The sequence below is a fragment of the Phocoena sinus genome, chromosome 3, assembly GCF_008692025.1.
Source record: "Phocoena sinus isolate mPhoSin1 chromosome 3, mPhoSin1.pri, whole genome shotgun sequence".
Lineage (NCBI taxonomy): Eukaryota > Metazoa > Chordata > Mammalia > Artiodactyla > Phocoenidae > Phocoena > Phocoena sinus.
In genome coordinates this window covers 48,361,271-48,382,855 of record NC_045765.1, presented here as the reverse complement: position 1 = coordinate 48,382,855, position 21,585 = coordinate 48,361,271, and the positions used below count along the sequence as shown (strand labels likewise).

The 21,585-nt window shown below is 40.7% G+C and overlaps 2 protein-coding genes across 4 annotated transcripts in view; one reads left to right on the top strand and one right to left on the bottom strand.

Annotated features, from left to right (window-relative positions):
- PPP2R2B (protein phosphatase 2 regulatory subunit Bbeta) overlaps positions 1 to 21,585 on the bottom strand; it is a 678,268-nt gene that overhangs the window by 560,553 nt on the left and 96,130 nt on the right. The window lies entirely within an intron of this gene.
- The window catches only part of STK32A (serine/threonine kinase 32A), a 115,991-nt gene continuing 106,231 nt past the window's right edge, over positions 11,826 to 21,585 (top strand). For both annotated transcript variants that reach the window (XM_032628596.1, XM_032628597.1), the window contains exon 1: positions 11,826 to 11,976. The gene's annotated coding sequence lies outside the window, so the exon portion shown is untranslated. The remainder of the gene's footprint in view (positions 11,977 to 21,585) is intronic.

Genomic DNA, 21,585 nt, shown 5'->3' with positions numbered 1-21,585 from the left:
TTATTTATCTTTGTGGCTCCAGCTTCTGGCACGGTGTTGTCTCCACTGTAGACAAATGATAAACTCTGCAGTAACGGGGTTGTTAAATAAATCGTGAACTTGAGGTTACAGAATTTGTAAAGGCTGTTTAGAAACTATGAAATATAACTCATTTAATGAAATTGAGAAACAAAATGGAGGGTCTTTGCAAGGATAATAGCTAAAAGAAATGTCAGGTTATCACACAGTTTCTACAAGTGAGTAAATTGGCAGAAGTGGATAAACCAGGTAAAACTGAACATTAAATTGCATTCAGCGAATATTTGCCAACTTACTAAATCTGAGACACTGTGCTAGGATCTATGATTTATTTGCTAACTAAGGAGAATTTTCTTATTGTTTCAAAAGAGAACTTGTCTTTTTAGTGACGGAGAATAATTTGCATATCAGACCAAGAGAAAATAAAGCTTTGTCTTATGTGGAGAGGACAGAGCAATCTTACTAAAACTTAATGAGGTCCATTTTCCTGCCTAACACATCTGAGGGCTTCCCACTTCCATTATGTTTAAATTTCAAGCTCTTTTCCGTAGCATATTTGGTTCCTCAGATCTTTCTTCCATCCTTTCTCACTCCTACTATACTCCTTATTTTCCAATTACACTACACTTTTGTTGTTGTTGTTGTTGTTGCGGTACGCGGGCCTCTCACTGCTGTGGCCTCTCCCGTTGCGGAGCACAGGCTCCAGACACGCAGGCTCAGCGGCCATGGCTCTCGGGCCGAGCCGCTCCGCGGCATGTGGAATCTTCCCGAACCGGGACACGAACCCGTGTCCCCTACACTGGCAGGCGGACTCTCAACCACTGCGCCACCAGGGAAGTCCTACACTACACTTTGTATATGTCTCCCCAGATACTGTGCTTTTGTATGCCTCCAGTCTCCAGATTTGGAATGCCTTGCTCTCTACCTAGTGACCTTCCACTCATCCTTCAAGACACTGATCAAGTAACTGAAGCTTCTGACACCTTCAGGCAGGAGTAACCAGTTCAGCCGGTGCTCTCCAGGGGTTCCCACTGGGCACCTATCAATCTCAGGCTGTAGTTACACTTCCATCCAAACCACAAAATTCTCATGTCAGCTTCATGTCTTACTTGTCTTTGTACGTTTTAAATAGAGCCCAATAAATGTCCATTTACATCACAGGAATGGTTACTGCTTTGAGGTGTAATACGTCTTCTTTGTATTTTCCTCCTGGATTAAGAAGTGAAAAAAATGGTGGAAATAGACAAGCATTTCTTTATTTAATTAAACACTTTCTATTTATCAAACACTGGTTCAACACTGGATGTATAATGGTGGATAAGACAGATGTTTCTTCCCCCATGGAGCCTGCATTCAGTGGGGGAAAGCATAGCAAAGAACTACATAAGCAAATTAATTATAGTTTGTAATGAATGATAAGATGGAAGAAATTAGAGTACATGGTGGGGAATGGAGAAAGTGGCAGGGAAACAACTTCAGGTAAGAAATTGAGGGAAGGTCTCTCTGAACTAGAGAAAGGTGAACTTACAGGCTGAATAATGAGGAGTCCAGAACCCATGTCCATGCATAAACAAGAGTCATTCAAATGTCCTGGGGCTTGGGGACACACTTAGCATGGTCTGTGGAAAGCCATGGTGGCTGGAGCGGAGTGAGCAGAACACTGGTCCAAGATGAAGTTGGACCAGTTGGCAGGGAATGGACTGGATAAAAGAGTGTCACTTTATTCTCAATGCTGTGGAACCCAGTGGACAGCTTCAAGCCAAGAATGGAATGTTTGGATTGGTGTGGTATTAGCACTTGTGTTGTAAGCCATGACTTAAAGAAAAAAGTTTTCAAATTCGGGATATCTATCTGGACAAGACTTCCTCACTGGTTTACTGGTCACTTCATTCTCCTCTCCACTGGGTGGCTCCAAGATTGTCATAAGTATCTGGGCCTGGTTAGTCTCCCAAGTAACTGCTTTATGGCAGTCTCCTTAAACAGCTATGTTTAAGATAGGAATACAGACAAGAGAGTATGAACAACTAAATAAAAAAAGGGTAAAACACAATCAGCTCTTTGAAACAGACCTGCATTTGATAGACTATATATGATACAAGAATCACTATTTTTTCTATAAAACCATGTATGCCAAGCCTTTACATGACTATATACATTAGGACTGATGAGTAGTTTTTATTTTAAGCAGAAGTGACTGTACCGACAGAAGAATGGTTTATAGAAGATATCTGAGAAGTATTAGGCAGAACCTGGCAGCCTGCTAATTAAAATGACAGGCTTAACAGTTGCCACTTTCTGCGTGCTTACTCTGTGCTACTTAGCACCACGCTAAGTGCATTATGATATATACATTGTCTCATTAAATCTCCCATTTATCATAGCTGATAGGAATGACCGTTATCCCCTTTACTAAAATTGGGAAATTGAGACCTTAGGTCCTTTAAGTGACTTGGCAAACATCTCAGAGATATTAAGAGGTGGAGCTCACATCTGGGTAGAAGGCTGCCTGATTCCAAAACCCCTTATGCAAGCAGGACCAAAAAGAAACTTCCAGAGTTATCACTTCTAGTCTCAATCTACTTTATTGCAATCTCAGTTTTCTCAGTGATAAAATGGATATCATTATCTCCTAGGGGAACGGGGGAGATAATAATAGGGGTCCAATAAATCTGTAGTGCATCTCCAATGTCATGAAGACAATCAAAGTGTTTTGGAAACTACCAGATGTTATATAAAAAACATTAGCCAGACTCATCAAGAAAAAAAGGGAGAAGACTCAAATCAACAGAATTAGAAATGAAAAAGGAGACGTAACAACTGACACTGCAGAAATAAAAAAGATCCTGAGAGATTACTACAAGCAACTCTATGCCAAAAAAATGGACAACGTGGAAGAAATGGACAAATTCTTAGAAATGCACAACCTGCCAAGATTGAATCTGGAACAAATAGAAATATGAACAGACCAATCACAAGCACTGAAATTGAAACTGTGATTAAAAATCTTCCAACAAACAAAAGCCCAGGACCAGATGGCTTCACAGGTGAATTCTATCAAATATTTAGAGAAGAACTAACACCTATCCTTGTTAAACTCTTCCAAAATACAGCAGAGGGAGGAACACTCCCAAATTCCTTCTACGAGGCCACCATCACCTTGATACCAAAACCAGACAAGGATGTCACAAAGAAAGAAAACTACAAAGCCAATATCACTGATGAACATAGATGCAAAAATCCTCAACAAAACACTAGCAAACAGAATCCAACAGCACATTAAAATGATCATACACCATGATCAAGTGGGGTTTATTCCAGGAATGCAAGGATTCTTCAATATACGCAAATCTATCAATGTGATAAGCCATATTAACAAATTGAAGGAGAAAAACCATATGATCATCTCAATAGATGCAGAGAAAAGCTTTCGACAAAATTCAACATCCATTTATGATAAAAACCCTGCAAAAAGTAGGCCATAGAGGGAAATTTCCTCAACATAATAAAGGCCATATATGACAAGTCCACAGCTAACATCATCCTCAATGGGGAAAAACTGAAAGCATTTCCACTAAGATCAGGAATGTGACAAGGTTGCCCACTCTCACCACTCTTATTCAACATAGTTTTGGAAGTTTTAGCCACAGCAATCAGAGAAGAAAAGGAAATAAAAGGAATCCAAATGGGAAAAGAAGAAGTAAAGCTGTCACTCTTTGCAGATGACATGATACTATATACAGAGAATCCTAAAGATGCTACCAGAAAACTAGTAGAGCTAATCAATGAATTTGGTAAAGTAGCAGGTTACAAAATTAATGCACAGAAATCTCTGGCATTCCTATACACTAATGATGAAAAATCTGAAAGTGAAATCAAGAAAATACTCCCACTTACCACTGCAACAAAAAGAATAAAATATCTAGGAATAAACCTACCTAAGGAGACAAAAGACCTGTATGCAGAAGATTATAAGACACTGATGAAAGAAATTAAAGATGATACAAATAGATGGAGAGATATACCTTGTTCTTGGATTGGAAGAATCAACATTGTGAAAATGACTCTACTACCCAAAGCAATCTATAGATTCAATGCAATCCCTATCAAACTACCACTGGCATTTTTCACAGAACTAGAACAAAAATTTTCATAATTTGTATGGAAACACAAAAGACCCCGAATAGCCAAAGCAATCTTGAGAACGAAAAACAGAGCTGGAGGAATCTGACTCCCTGACTTCAGAGTATACTACAAAGCTACAGTAATCAAGACAGTATGGTACTGGTACAAAAACAGAAAGATAGAACAGGACAGAAAGCCCAGAGATAAACCCACGCACATACGGTCACCTTATCTTTGATAAAGGAGGCAGGAATGTACAGTGGAGAAAGGACAGCCTCTTCAATAAGTGGTGCTGAGAAAACTGGACATGTACATGTAAAAGTATGAGATTAGATCACTCCCTAACACCATACAACAAAATAAGCTCAAAATGGATTAAAGACCTAAATGTAAGGCCAGAAACTATCAAACTCTTAGAGGAAAACATAGGCAGAACACTCTATGGACATACATCACAGGAAGATCCTTTTTGACTCACCTCCTAGAGAAATGGAAATAAAAACAAAAATAAACAAATGGGACCTAATGAAACTTCAAAGCTTTTGCACAGCAAAGGAAACCATAAACAAAACCAAAAGGCAACCCTCAGAATGGGAGAAAATATTTGCAAATGAAGCAACTGACAAAGGATTAACCTCCAAAATTTATAAGCAGCTCATGCAACTCAATAACAAAAAAACAAACAAGCCAATCCAAAATGGGCAGAAGACCTAAATAGACCATTTCTCCAAAGAAGATATACAGACTGCCAAAAAAGACATGAAAGAATGCTCAACATCATTAATCATTAGAGAAATGCAAATCAAAACTACAATGAGATATCATCTCACACCAGTCAGAATGGCCATCATCAAAAAATCTACAAACAATAAATGCTAGAGAGGGTGTGGAGAAAAGGGAACACTCTTGCACTGCTGGTGGGAATGTGAATTGGTTCAGCCACTATGGAGAACAGTATGGAGGTTCCTTAAAAAACTACAAATAGAACTACCATATGACCCAGCAATCCCACTACTGGCATACCCTGAGAAAACCAAAATTCAAAAAGAGTCAGGTACCAAAATGTTCATTGCAGCTCTATTTACAATAGCCCAGAGATGGAAACAATCTAAGTGCCCATCATTGGATGAATGGATAAAGAAGATGTGGCACATATATACAATGGAATATTACTCAGCTATAAAAAGAAACGAAATTGAGCTATTTGTAATGAGGTGGATAGACCTAGAGTCTGCCATACAGAGTGAAGTATGTCAGAAAGAGAAAGACAAATACCATATGCTAACACATATATGGAATTTAAGAAAAAAAAATGTCATGAAGAACCTAGGGGTAAGACAGGAATAAAGACACAGACCTACTGGAGAACGGACTTGAGGATATGGGGAGGGGGAAGGGTGAGCTGTGATAAAGTGAGAGAGAGGCATGGACATATATATACTAACAAACGTAAGGTAGATAGCTAGTGGGAAGCAGCCGCATAGCACAGGGAGATCAGCTCGGTGCTTTGTGACCACGTGGAGGGTTGGGATAGGGAGGGTGGGAGCGAGGGAGACGCAAGAGGGAAGAGATATGGGAACATATGTATATGTATAACTGATTCACTTTGTTATAAAGCAGAAACTAACACACCATTTTAAAGCAATTATACCCCATTAAAGATGTTAAAAAAAAACACAAAAAAACAATGTGTTTTCAATCAGGTGTCTGATTTGTGCCTTAAAAATAATATCCTCTCTCCAAAATGATTCCTTAAAAATTCTCTTTTCTTTTTTTCTAAACTTGGTTGCCCTCTTTTTGGAACTTGAGGCAAATTCCACTTTAAATGTTCATTTATATCATCCGATCCTCTCTTAAACAGGTTTTCATAAGGAGCTGGCAATATAAAGTAAGGTTCTACAGAGTTCTGCCACCAACTCATTGTGTGACTCTTGGCAAATTCCTTCCTCAGGACCCCCATTGGTAAAGGAGAGAGTGGGCCAGTTGAAGTTCAAGGTTATTCCAACCTTGAACATTACTAGGATAGAATGTAGCCCATGGCTGAGGTAATAGAAAGAAGATGAAAGGGGCTAAGTCATAATAAAACAAGATAATTACTCTGAAATATTCGTTTGAGTAAATTATGGGGCTCTAGACTGTAAGGTGAGCCACCAACAGCTTCAACAATTTCAGCATATATTTAAGATGCATTAGACACCATTGTATGAGCTAGTACTAAACAAGGTGATCGAAGCCAAGGTGGTTCTTGCACGCTGTGCAAATTTACATCTAGACAGATCAAAAAGTGGAGTCTAAAAATTAACGTTCCAGCCACAGACACATTTTGTTGGACCAACACAGTTTTTAACATTTTTAAAACTTGCCAATGTTTATAAATGATGCGAGATTTCACAGAAGTTCTCGTGTCTCGCTTCCCTTTTAAAATCTGAATATTTGGCAACGCAGAGCTGGTATTTCCACATTGCAGCGAAACGCTGGGCTTGGATAGAAGCTGTTCCCACATCACTCCCAGACTAGACTTACACCCTCTGGTGTCTCCCCCCTCACCCTCGCCTCACCACTGCCCACCATTTCACACCCTGGCAATTTCAGTAAGAAACCTATATGCCAATTCTCTGATGGCTTAAGTGTGTGTGACTCTACAGTTAGAGAGAAAACAGTAAGAAGTTATTTCAGTCGTGTTGATTATTACAAAAGGGAAGTACAGGGAGCTGCCACGGGAGAGAACAAAGAAACTTCAAGTGGGATTGATGTTAAAATGGGGGCTGGGAGCCAGGAGACCCGGGTCTAGAAAAGGTTCTCTCCATTAATTATGTTACACTGGACAAGTATTTTTCTTCTCTGTGTCTCAATTTCCCCAGCCGTAAAACGAGGAAATCTGCAAAACCGTAATCGTTACATGATCCTTCATGTCGGGATCTATAAAATTCTCAACCCTCTCTTGGGTCTTCCTAACACCCCTAGGAAGTCTTAAAGGAAATCGTGCCTCTCCCCATCTGAGATCTGCAGGCTCCTATCAGTCACCTCCATATCCACCATCCTCGGCGGCGCTGCCCGGGTATCTTGAGTGGGAGATGGTAGGGGGTGGGGGAAGGGGTCACTTTCAGGGGAAACGGGTCTCTGTCGGGTAAGTTGGGTCGCGCTCTGAGTCTCTGCGGCTCCGGATCCTGCCAATGCGCCGCGGGACCCGCCGCCAGCTCGCAGGCGCCGCCCTCCCGCCTCGCCCTCGCCCTGGCGGAACTCGGAGCCCTGGAGGACTGCCCAGGCCAATCCCGCAGAGCACTGCGCCCGGGACCGCCCGCCGGCCGGCTGCTCCCCACCCCTGCCCCGACCCCGGAACCACCCCTCCCGGAGGAGCTGCGACCTCTGCCTACGCTCGGACCCCTCCGCAGCTGCAGGTGCCAGCCCGCCCCGCCACGCCCCGCGCTGGCGGCCGCTGGAACGCCCAGGCAGGTAGGTGCCTTCCCCTGCTTGCTCCTCGTTTCTCGGAGTTGATCTTTTAGCTTCGCCTCCCCGGGTGGAAGCACCAGTCTGAGCTCCTCGGAAGGCGTGAAGCGAGAGCCGAGATCTAGGTGAGTGATGGTCTAGATTTTTTCCTTTTAAGTAAACCTGCATACTAAGGGCACTGTTGGGAACCTAGGAAGTTAAAACGGAAGAGAAATATAAAGGCAGGCCGTCAGGATGACCCACTACAATCTGACAGGGCTGGGATCATTCCTAGCTTCTTAGCTATTTTGTACCCTACTTTGTCCCCCAGCCTCTGACTCGGGTCCAGATGCGGACAGACTTCAATAAATATTTGTTGGGTGGAGATAAGTACGGGAGGTATTTCTGCTTGTTTCTCTTATCCGGTCTCAAAACAAGCCAACACTGTCTTTGATGGTTGGCTTCATCTCCACCAGGATTTTTCCCGCCCTAAGCTGAAGAATTGAACGTTTTTTACACTAAGTGCCCAGGGTTCACACAATGGACTGCTATGCAGCGCTTAAAAAGCAGAAATCAGAGCTGTAGAGATCAGCATGGCTAGATGGCACAAGTATAATGGTAATGATTACAGTCAGATGCAAAATATACCTACTATATGATGTCATTTAGGTGACTTACTTTAAAAGACATGTCGTGTGTGTAAAATCGTAGAAAGTGGACTGTAAAATGTATACCAGATTAACAATTGTGGCTGTTTTGGGGAAGTATGAAAGGGGAATTAATTTGGCATGAGGACTGAGGTGGAAAAACTATTTACCTACGGTTTTAATATATAAAAATGATGAAGCAAAAGTTGATGAAATATAAACAATACTTAACTGCAAGTGGTTGTAACTTGGGTCTTTTTCAGGATATTTTCTTTCTTCTCACATTTCTAAATTTGTCTCAGCTTAAGTAGTTCTGTTTTTCAAATGCAAACAAATAAATTATGTCTATGCATATGCTGTGACAATAAAACTAGACAGTTCTGTCAGAAGTTACAACTTTCTTGCATCACAACATAGGTTTCTTCCTGAGAAGACATCTCTTTACCTAGGGAGCCTTAGCTGCTTGGAGCAGCTCACCTGTTGGACATCCCCCCAAAGTGTAGGCCAAAGGTCAAATGTCATCTGCAGTTAATAATCTGATAAGCGGCCAGGTCAAGGTAGAATCTGGAAACTCTTTGTGTTCCTATAAGACACATTGCTGTTTCTCTTATATGTTCTGTTTAGGATGTTCATTTCCATGGGTGGTGACTGTCTGCTTGACATCTCAAAAAGTGGTTATGTAACACTGCAGAGTTAATATCAGGTCAGGAAAGAGGCCTATAGCTCTGCTGGGCCCTATTCAGTGGAACAGAAAAGATGTGTCTCCACTTGCCTGCCAGAAAAAACGTTGATTTCTTTCTGGATATGAGGGAAAGTTACAAATTTGGTTATCCACGAAGGGAGAAAAAGATAAAGACCATTCTAGACTGGATTGAGAGTATTAAGTGCAGTGGAGAAACCACCACCCAATAGTCCGAGCCTGCTCATCCCCCAAACATATACAAAATTTGTTCCCTGTTTACATATTTTCTTCCCGCTAAAAAAAAAAAAAAAATCACCGGATATTTGGTAAACAAATTGTCTGCACATCAGAAGGCAACTCAGAAATATGGCAAATTGTGATAATTTTCCTCTTTCTCTTTCTGACTTGACAACTTGCAAGGTCAGTGCTCAGTACATCTTGTGTTGCAGGAAGATGGGCTACTTGAGAAAAGCCTGAGGTGTGAAGAAAAATCTAAGAAAGACAGGATTAGGGTGTGGTGTGAAAACTACATGTACCGAGGTTTTACGCACAAAATTAAAGAGAACATAGCCCCAGTCGGTAGTATTAACAACTGCAGCTCCTTCAAATTGATATTCTCTTTAGGACTGAGCCTCTCTAATGTCTCATCTGTGGCTCAGCCCTGACACTATTTCCCACTTATTCAGGACTCTAAATGCAGTAATGCAACACACAGGGCACCCCATTTGCTTCTCCCTAGCCCACAAGGAAACACTAAGGGCATCCCACCTGCTTCTTCCTCATCCTCTTTTCCACTGGCATTAAAAGCCCTTTGTTTTTAGCCCAGAGATATAGTTGAGTTCTTTCTATCTTCCTGATCTCCATCATCCCCTCTGAGCTTCCTCCAGACACCTGTTACCTCCTGCCCCTCTCTCCCCTCCCCCATACCATTTAACCACTTGCTTCCTAATTGCTGACTCTGTCTTTGCTCTCCATTTAATGATTCTTTTTAAAGTCCAGAAGGCACTTTGCCAGCAGTTGGCTTTCAGTATGACAAGCCGCATTTCCTTAATGAGTCTGCCTTCCAAATGAAGGCTTTACTTACATTTCCCCTAATAGGAAAAGAAGCTTTTCTTCTCGATTTGCTCCGGGGCTCCTCTAGTTCCTTTTCAATAACTCATCCTTAGCCCAGGTTCACGTGGGATACTTTTTTCAATTCTGACTCCGATCTGTATTTCCTTCACATGCAAAAACTCCAAGAGGAAATCAACAGGTGTCAAATTTAAAAGAAAATAATACGTGATAAGGAAATACCCACTACTAATAAAATAGCAATAGCTAATATTAATTCTTTGCAAATTATGTGCCAGGTGTGGTGCTAGCTGCCTCATACAGATTCTCATTAACTATATGCCGTGAGCTGTATTTGTCCTGTACATGAGATTTGCTCAAGCCATATAGCTAAAACAAACTTTTTTTTAAATTAATTTTTATTGCAGCATAGTTGCTTTATACATAAAACGAACTTTTAAATATAATTTTATATAACATCTGGATCTTGACCCTTTTTTGGGTAAATCTGAAGATCTGGCCCCTGGGCCCATGTTTCCACTTAGCAACAATCTTTTAGATCCAAGAGCAGTGACATCTTTTAGATGGAGCCTGGATTCACTAGGTCACCAGTGTCGCCAGCAGGCAGTAATGTCTTCCACCTGGTCCAGCTCAATTACTTGCATTTCCCTCTGGCTCTTGTGGGCATCTGAGCTTGTTATTCCTACAGAAGGCATTACTGTTTCTCCCATTTAAGAGATGAGAGATTAGGTCATTGAGCCAAAGCCGTTATCAGTGTCAGTTTTAGAAAGAGAACTCTGGATGCCGCCTCTCCTTACCAGTTTCCAAGAAAGTAAAGTTATTTATGTTTAAAAATGAACAAAGCCATAAATACACAACTTTCAGGGCTTTTTAGTTCTCACCTATGTCGTTCAATTTGGGCTCCCTAGTGGCCTGCAATTATCAAGCACTTGTGCTGTGAAAAGACTTTACTTATCTCATGAAATCACATTTAATTTGTCTTTGAGGTAAGGACCGTTATGATCTTCAAGTTCAGGGAAAGGAAAAAAAGTAATGTGTTCCGGACTTCCCCGGTGGCACAGTGGTTAAGAATCCGCCTGCCAGTGCAGGGAACACGGGTTCGAGCCCTGGTCCGGGAAGATCCCACATGCCGTGGAGCAACTAAGCCCGTGCGCCACGACTACTGAGCCTGCACTCCAGAGCCCGCGAGCCACAACAATTGAGCCCACGTGCCACAACTACTGAAGCTCGTGTGCCTAGAGCCTGTGCTCTGCAACAAGAGAAGCCACCACAACAAGGAGCCTGTGCACCACGATGAAGAAAGCCCGAAGATGCAACACAGCCAAAAATAAATAAATATATTAAAAAAAAAAAAAAGTAATGTGTTCCATGAAGCTCAGCGACTTGCTGGTATGATCAAGCCCAAACTCAGAACTTGTTCCTTTGACGTTGTAGTAACTTCCAGGGCAGGAGGAAAGAGGCGTATGTCTTTTCATGACTAAAAAAATGAGTTGTTGATCACACATCAAAAAAATGTTTAAAATTAACATATTTTCTCAAAGACATGGAGAGTCACAATAAAATATATATTAGTTTATAGTGGTTAAATAAAGTATTGCTGACCTCATTTTAAACTTGCCTTCACACTCAGAAAAATATTTTGCTTTCCTCCTTTCTTGTAAGTCCAGGTCCACTTCTGACGAGGCCATATAGTGGGTACTCCCAGATGCTTGACTTTCTCTGTTTTCTCTGAAATTATTATTTTCAAGAACAAAAAAATTCCACTGCAGGGGCATAGATGAGGTTAATTTTCAGCCATCGTCTATAATCAGGGTACCTAGAGTACACCATATCATAAGGATACTGTTTCTTTTTCTCTCCTAGATATCTAGCTAAGGTTTCCGGTTCTCTTTTGAGTGAAGCTGAATGTTTCTGCTGGGATAATGTAACTGGAGGATCCGGGTCTGGGCAGACTTGACCATGGGAGCCAACACTTCAGCAAACCACCGGTGTTTGATGAAAATGACGATGGTGAGAAACGTGCGATAATTGTATATAAACATAGTTTGCAAAATTCAAATATAAGCTCCTTGTTTCATAAGTAAACTGTCATGTAAGACCTTAAAAAAAAAAAAAAAGAACCACAAGGGTAAGCCTGAGGACCTGGTATGCTAAGAGCTGGATTTTACCTTCTACTTTCCATGGGACCTTGGACAACTTTTTTTTTTAATTAGAAAAGTGATATATTAGATTTTTAAAATTTTTTTAACTTTTTATTTTATATCGGAGTATAGTTGATTAACAGTGTTGTGATAGTTTCAGGTGTACAGCAAAGTGATTCAGTTATACATATACATGTAGCTATTCTTTTTCAAATTCTTCTCCCATTTAGGTTGTTACATAACATTGAGCAGGGTTCCCTGTGCTATACAGTAGATCCTTGTTGGTTATCCATTTTAAATATAGCAGTGTGTCCATGTCAATCCTACACTCCCTAACTATCCCTTTCCCCCGGAAAACCATAAGTTCTTTCTCTACATCTATGAGTCTGTTTCTGTTTGTAAATAAGTTCATTTGTATAATTTTCTTTTTACATTCCGCATATAAGTGATATCATACAGCTTTCTTAATCACAACTCTACCAATGCCCTTTGTCCAAAGGGAGCTATGGGTTGTCATCTGGTGGATAGAAGACCTTGAAACAAAATGATTTATTTGTTGTCTGTGCTGCTCCCTTGACAGTTGAAGCTACCCCTATTGCTAGTTGTTATAGAAAAATTCTTATATTATCGAGTTGCATGTGAATGATGATTGATACTCATAATATTGTACAGTGGAGTCAGGCAAGCAAGTTGGTGCCTCCTAGCCAAATTCCACAATGCTGGGTCACAGGAAAAAGGATCAGTTTTATTGGAGAAAAGGGAAACTTTACAGCAGCCTTGTAGGTATATACTGTTTATAGGTCGCCTGGGAAAAAGGTGGCCCTGGGTCCTAGCTCGTAAGTTATCCAGGCCCCCCAGAGGCAGCCCTCAGAATCATTTCCAGGGAGTTCTGCTAAATGGACCACAGAGAAAAAGAACAATGAACTGAAATCCAGGAGATCTGAACACTCGTCCTATTACCAGCTACCTGTGTGCTCGAGAAGTTTATTTACCTTCAGTTTCCTCATCAGTCAAGTGAGAGGAGAGGGTAGTAACCTTGAAGGTCTTTTTCAACTCCAAAAGTTTATCATTTTGAGATCCATACTGCAAAAATTATGAAGCAGCATCTGAATCACCAAGGAAAGCTTGCTCAAACAGAAACTACAAATCACAGTGGCATAAAGAAGATGGTAGCGTTTTTCTTTCTCACGTAACAATCTAGGCATAAGTAATTCAGGTGAGATGTGGCTGTGAAGGGTTAGGGACTCTGGCTCTGACAAGCTGGCTTCTTTCCTTCCCTTCCCTGCCCTAGAGTGTTACTGTCACCCTCATGCCTCAGGATGGCTCACCACCACATCCACATTCCAGCCAGTGGGAAGGGGAAGAGTGGGGAGACCGAGCCCACTTCTTTTCAGGATATGATCTGTCTCTTGCGTGTCACTTTCACTCACATGCTTCATTACAAAGGAGACTGGGAAATTTATTTAGTTATCTTGCGTGGCCATGAATCTTCTAAATACAAGGACTTGTGTTTTGTTACGAAAGAAGGGGACCAATTAGCTATTTGCCATGGCTGGGAGACAAACAGAAGTCTGCTGCAATCTTAATTTTTGAATCTTGATTGGACCCTTTAAAAAACATGTCTAACCAATCAACACACCTTGTTGCCAGCTTTTCACTATCAGTGTAAAGGTGCATCATGACTACCTATACAAAATATTCTCATAGGAGCCCTGAAATTACATAGCTTGAAAATGGTCTTAAGAAAACTTTTTCCCACTCATATCTGTTGCCTTGCTTTGCTTTATCACGTTGTAAAGTAAAGGATCTAGAGGCCAGGGATGTTCCTTGATTTTTCCATCTCTAAAATGGGAAGGCAAGAAGGCTTAGATTTCATTTGTTGGTGCCCTGTGCTCCCTACAGATTCAAAACTAATGTGCATGAGGCTGGTCCTCAGAGAACAGAGGAGGTAAGAGAGGCCAGCTTCATGCTTGTTACTTGCTAGGGGTATGTATTGTTTTAAGGTATTAGGGTAACATGATAATGAGAAAATACAGAGGTGTCTAAATCTTTAATCCAGCCGGCCCTTGGTCTCATGGAGTGCCCAAGAAAGCAACTGCCCCAAGGGATTATGGCAAATGGGAAATCAGGTAGCACTTTATAAGTACCTTCAAGGGGCTCTGGGAAAACTAGGTTGGAGTGAAGTTAGGCTTAATGAGCAAGCAGATCTTTCTTAACACCCTCTAGGTCACCACTTTTTGTGGTCCTGTCCCCCAGGCCAATGAGACGAGCCTACAGCAGCACCCTTAGAGAGAAGAGCTGAGCCTAACAGTATGTGGGCACTTGCCAGGGGCGAAGCTCTGAGTCCGTTCACACACACAGTTGCAAGGCAGAAGTAGAAAGGCAACCTCGCCTACTATGAGCCCATCACTCTGCTAGATGTCCCTCTGCTAGATGTGAGGAACAGAGTAGGAGAGAAGATGGCCCTTCCCCTGCCCTTGTGGAGCTCGTATTCTAATCGTGGGAGGCAAACAATAAACTAGTTCACAAATACATAAACCAGATAACTTCAGATAGTGTTAAAGTGCCACCAAGGAAATGACTGTGAGTGATCTTATGGAGAGTGACAGGTGACGGTAAGGAGACCACTTCAGATAGGGTGTGGCCGGGGTTGGCCTTTCTGACGAGGTGACATCTGAGGTAAAGCCTGAAAAAGGTGAGGAAGCCACTCATGTAATAACAGAAGAACAGTTCAGGCACAGGAAAAAGTCCAAATAATGACAAAATCGGAAATGACCAGTTGCCTATGTCTTCACATTCCGATGAGGATGAGTTTGTATATTATGAAAGGGATATTTTTAAAATAAATTTATTCATCTATTTATTTATTTATGGCTGCATTGGGTCTTCTTTGCTGCGCGCGGGCTTTCTCTAGTTGTGGCGAGCAGGGGCTACTCTTCGTTGCGGTGCGCTGGCTTCTCATTGCGGTGGCCTCTCCCGTTGTGGAGCACGGGCTCCAGGCACATGGGCTTCAGTAGTTGTGGCACGCAGGCTCAGTAGTTGTGGCTTGCAGGCTCTAGAGCGCAGGCTCAGTAGTGTGGCTCACGGGCTCAGTAGTTGCGGCACACGGGCTCAGTAGTTGTGGCTCATGGGCTCTAGAGCGCCGACTGAGTAGTTGTGGCGCACGGGCTTAGTTGTTCTGAGGCATGTGGGATCTTCCCGGACCAGGGGTCATACCCCAGTCCCCTGCAATGGCAGGTAGACTCCCAACCACTGCGCCACCAGGCAAGTCCTGAAAGGAATCGCATTTAATTGCTGTATTAACTTGTTTACAAGATCATTGAGTTTTGGGGAGGAAAAGTATGAAATTCCAGTTATTTACTTTTTTTTTAAGCAGTAAATCCTATAAAGGTGATTTTGGCTCCTTTCATAGGTCTGGATTGAGCACAAGGTGAAACTTTATTTGATTGCTGTGAGGCTTCTGACCAAGAAACAACAACAAAAAGCACTGACTAATCCAAGAACATAAATGCCTATATCATTTTGATCTATTTTTATATAAATAATCAAATGGGGCCAGAATCTAGGGCACTTAAACGAACCAATTTAATTTTTTTTAATATACTGCTGAAAAGAATCCCAAAATGTGATGGAAAAGTATCTAATATTTCCTTCAAAGTGTTTACTATTCCCAATATATAGATTTGAGGAGAAAATGTGTACCCATTTTCCCAAGTAATATTTCAAGATTTCTTTCTCATGGAAAAAAAGTTTTGGTTCACTTTGAAGGTAATTAAGGAATAAGATGTTAGTGGATGTCCCTTGAGATAAGCTGTTCTTGCTGGAATTCATCCTGACACTTTGTGTTTCATGCTGTTCCATCTGATACTGATCTTGAGATCATTCTGTTAGTTACTTATGTTGATCTTTATTTAGTGAAAACAAAGTATAAGCTTTACAGCTGCTGTGGAAGAGCGGAAGGCTTGCTTATGTAATTACTGTTAAGTGAGTTTTTTACAAAGTAGACCTCACATGATATTATTGTTTTCTTTTGTGGCCTAGGGCAAACCCAAGTCCTAGTTACATTTTTTATTGTGGTATAATACATAATAAAGTGTACCATTTTAACGATTTTTTAAGTGTACGGTTCAGTGGCATTGAGTATATTCACATTTGGGACAACCATCACCACCACCATAGAACTTTTTAATCTTCCCAACTGAAATTTTGTGCCCATTAAACAGTAACTCCCCATTCCCTCTTCCCCGCAGCCCCTGACAACCACCATTCTACTCTGTCTCTACGATTTTAACTATTTCTAGGTACCTTATATAAGTGGAATCATGTAATATCTGTCCTTTTGTGTCTGGTTTATTTCAGTTATCAAGGTTCATCCATACTGTAGCATGTATCAGAATTTCATTCCTTTTTAAGGCTGAATAATACTCTACTGTATGCAGATACCACATTTTGTTTATTCTTTCATTCATCAGTGACATTAGGTTGTTTTTACCTTTTGACTACCATAAAGAATGCTGCTGTGAACACGGGTGTACAAGTATCTGTTCAAGTCCCTGTTTTCACCTGGTACATCCTTAGAAGCAGAATTGCTGGATCATATGACAATTCTTCAATTTTTTAAGGAGCCACCCAGCACAATGTCTTCCACCTAATTATGTTTTGTGTTTTAATAGTGGGAAGATCACCTGACATAACAGGCCAGGGCTCTGGTAGCGGAAACACATACACAGTTTCAATCTCAGCTGTGCCACAGCCTAGCAATCTGTGTATTTCTATGAGAAAAAGCAAAGGGGATATAGCCTGATCAACCATCCAACACTAGAGTCAACTTAACTAACAATAAAGTGTTCTAAAGGGATTTGAGATACAATAGAAAAATGTCCCCAAATCTGAATAATGACTAGTGAATTAATTTGAAAAAAACCCAAACAAACCCTTCTATTGTACAAGTTATCAAACCTCTGTAAGCTCAGTTTCTTCATATATAAAATACAAGTTAATTGGGCATACTTCACTGGGTCATTGTGAGGAGAGAATAAAATAGCGCAGATAAAACACTTAGCAAGGTGTCTCATATAAAGTAACCACCCAATTAATGCTAGTTATAAGATTATTTACCAGTGTCAGAGTCTCTGAGCATGAACTCTTGGAAGTCTTTCAACTTCTAAAAGGAACAAAATCGATTACATGCAACTGTGTAGATGCCATAGTTAATATGACCTATTCACACTTCTATCAACAGAGCTGAATTGCCAGATTGCATGCATTCTGTGAAAACCTATATAAGTCCTCTGAAAGAAGCCAAATTATTAACTTCACAAAAACATAATCCCATCTGTTTTTTCTGTGATTCCCCCCGGGGTGATTATATTTTCATTTAAGGCAAAATCAAGAACTCACTGGGCTGAAAAATTGATAAACTTACTTTTTCTGATTTAAGCCCAAAGCAGATTATTTAAATAATCCCATTTGATCAACAGACACAGTGACAGTTGTCCCCCAGACCCAACTATCATGTGGATACTATAAGAAATAATGATACAGAAAAGCATCCTAAGTTTTCTGAAAGAAAAGAAGTACAGGTAATACTTGTTTTACTGTTTATAGCTTGTTCATTATATCTGCTTTATTTCCTCTCTCTGAATGCAGTGCTTTTTGTTTTGTTTGGGTTTTTTTTTTTTTCTTTTGCTTGTTTGATTAAAAAATTAACATTTTTTAAAGTCCAATCATTGAGGTTTTCAGGCAGATTTAGAGAAAGAAATTCTTTAGTACGGGAACAAGTGGACTTGGTTATAATTCACAGTCTGGGCAACAGAAGAGGATCTTGCAATCATTATAAGTAGTATGTGTTTCCAAGCATATACAAAGAATGTAGAGGAGATAGAGTTGGTTTAGTTAAACCAAGAGACAACTTTCTTCTGGAGTGCTGTAGCTAAGAACAGTTGGCCTTAGGTTAAAATGTCTCTACAAAGAGTACATCAATGCCCTGAGTTTGCAAAGAGAGCTCAATTATTGCATTGTTCTTCAGACTTGCTGAAAACCCAATGTTCCACTTTCATTTGGCAACACTTGTCTCCTAGGATATGTGATCGCTTCCAGTTTTCCTACATCTTCTTTGGTGAGGGAGGCACTGGGTCCTTCAAAAAAGTTGGGCCAAAAAAATTGGTCACAGATTTGCAATCCAAAAGAAATGGGAGGTTACTGAATTGATTCCAGCCACGGAAGGACTCTGAGACTCTTGTTATTTTAATGTCCATGCATTGCATATTTGTACCCAGTGGCGTAGGCAAATGAATTTCAGACTTTCCTCTCTCAAACTTGAGTTATGTTGTCTGATATTATTTACTATTTTGTGTTAAAATGATTGGGAAAGTAAAATGAAAATTTCCCTAGTAAGAATTGGCTTTTTTTTTTTAATTTATTTGTTTTATTTATTTATTTTTGGCTGCGTTGGGTCTCCGTTGCTGCACGCGGGCTTTCTCTAGTTGCAGAGAGGGGCTAGTCTTCATTGCGGTGCACAGGCTTCTCATTGTGGTGGCTTCTCTTGTTGCAGAGCACGGGCTCTAGGCGTGCGGGCTTCAGTAGTTGTGGCTCGCAGGCTCTAGAGCACAGGCTCAGCAGTTGTGGCGCACGGGCTTAGTTGCTCTGCAGCATGCGGGATCTTCTCGGACCAGGGCTTGAACCCGTGTCCCCTGCACTGGCAGGCAGATTCTTAGCCACTGTGCCACCGGGGAAGCCCGAGAATCAGCTTCCTAAAATCATTATGTTATCTTGGACGGTCTAATATTTAGTTAAGGTGTTTGTCATAAATAATCTCAGATCCACTAGTTTATAGCAACAAACACTTTTAATTTGGGAGGGTTTTAATTTCCCCTATCCCAAGGGATTGGAGGAATCTGGGAGAAACAGACTAGAAGGCCAAGAAAACAGACATCAAAGACGGAGCTAGTGCTTCTGATTGGCATGCTTGCTGATACATGTTTAGGAGAATCTACTCAAACAAATTTAGGAAACTTACATCCTGCCCTTGGAGATTCACGATGCTTATTAGCATAATAAAGGCTCTGAAATGTGCAACAATATTGAAATCTCAGTACTCTGACATTTTTCAAACTTATTTCAAAATTAAATCAGTTTTGTGGAAAACCTTTTAATACCTTGTGGCAAATAATTCTCTGTGGACCTCAATTTGGGAAACAAAAGGTCATGATCAGGAACACTCTTTTTCTATTGGAAACGTCATTTCTTCCCATTTATCCTCCCCTTCCTCCCCTCCCTGGTTTAACAGCTACAGCTTCTGATTTGCAGAATGTCGACAGCTGAAGAGCGATTATGTTCTCTAAGGTCTCCTCACTACAACTTTTTCAGGCAACACAATTCATGTTTACTCAGGTTAATGAGTAAAACACAAGGTAGCTCTGTTTAATGGTGGGATGCTTCTAGTCCAAGTGGGAATTAGATTGGGAGATAATTCACTTCTTTATTGTTCTTTAAATAAAGAACATTTTACTTCAAAGAGTGTCTTATGAACAAATTATGGTGATGTACTTGCCGGTTATTAAACACTCATGCTATACTAACTTTTTATCCTATCCAAAGCTAGAGACATTTTAAAAATTTTCATCTTGAAACTAACCTAGGTTGAAAACCGAAATCTGTAAGCTGGCTTCAATATTCAGCAGCTACTTCAATGAGAACGGACTGAAGGCCTTCAGAGAATCTGACTTCTGCTATATGGCCTTGCCAGTGTAAACTTAATTACAGTGACCAGCGTTACCCATCACTTTACCAATTTAGGTCCTATGAATTATATGGGGATTTCAACTATGCATTGCTATGGGACCATTTGTGGAAATTTTATTTGGAAACACACATGCACAATGCCAGTGATGGAATTATATTCCTGTTAAAATAGGACGCTGAGCATAATTTATATGGTTGAAAGGACTGAGAAATCTATGGGTATAGATTTTGAATTCAAAGACTGGCAGAGGCTTTATTTTTTTTTTCTCCTGAACTATTTCTTCTTTCCTTCCTGAAGGCATATTTACAGTACCATGAGTAATATTAACCTTGTTTTACACTTGAGTAGCCTATGTTTTTTGTTATTTCTGAGAACAGCTGAATGTAGGGGTTGGCATGCTTTTTCTGTGATGGGCCAGATAGTAAATGTTTTATGTTCTGCTGTTCAGTCTGTGTCACAACGACTCAACTCTGCTGTTGCGGCATGAAGGCAGCCAGAGATAATGTGGAAACTAACGAACATGGCTCTGTTCCACTAACACTTTATTTGTGGACACTGAAATTTGAATTTCACATCATTTTCACTTGTCACAAAATATTTTTATTTTCCAAGCATTTAGAAATGTGAAAGCCATTCCTAGCTTATGAGCCATATAAAAATAGATGGTGGGTTGGATCTGGCCCACGCGCCATACTGTACTGACCTTTGCTCTAAAGCATCCTGCAGACATTTCTTTACATGTGCCAGGGGCTCATCTGATATCCATTCATAACCCTCTAGCTGTAACTGAGGGACTGGGCAAGGAGACTGACATCTGTTCTCTATAGATGCTTAACAAAGGCAGTCTTCACCAACTCTCTTTTGGTTCATTAGTCTGAGTCAGTGGAAGTACTTGAACCGAGAAATCTACTGTTTTAGAGAATAAAATATATCATTTTTGTGATATATATTATTTGGTAACCACATAGACTGGATTCAGTTAAATGGGTACAACCTAGACTTCATTTGAAATATCATTAGATAGAGTTTATTTCCTACTGGGGCATTTAGTCAACTGAGAAGCATCCAACAGTTGGGGGTATTGATCCCCCATCCTGCCCCACTGTTCTACTTCCTGATTTGTTCTAAAGAAATAGCCAGTGTAATTCTGACTTCTGAGCAAATTCATGAACTGGGGTTCAGGCAGCAGAAAAAGAAGCTGTTGGTGCCCACTGCTTGGTCTTGGCACCAGTAATGGATGTCAGTAAAGCCCAGACTCCCTGGGGCACCACATTTCCTAAAAGGGAAGTGGTGACTGTGCAAGCAGATGCCTCAACTGGCCTTGGAAGCTCCTTCCATGGAGACGTTTCAAATATATCCCGAAACTACCTGCCAAGAACCACATGTATTAGTGGCAACCATTAGCTGCCAATCATTTGGTTTGATAAAGGGCAAGTGAACCAGCTAAGTAGTTTTAATTAGTGAATCACCAGTGAAATGTTCTAGAGTGGACCTTCACTAGTGTAGGTGATGCTAGTGTAACTAGCATCATGGTGTCAGAGTTACAGGTTAAATCAGTAGCTTCCAGACACCCTCTGTGGACAAATGTAACATTTTTCTTAGTTTGTTGAGAAAGGTGAAAAACAAGGGCAATGTAGTTTCTCATAAAGCTAACACTATCAAAAATTTTAATTTTTTTAAACATCTTTATTGGAGTATAATTGCTCTACAATGGTGTGTTAGTTTCTACGGTAT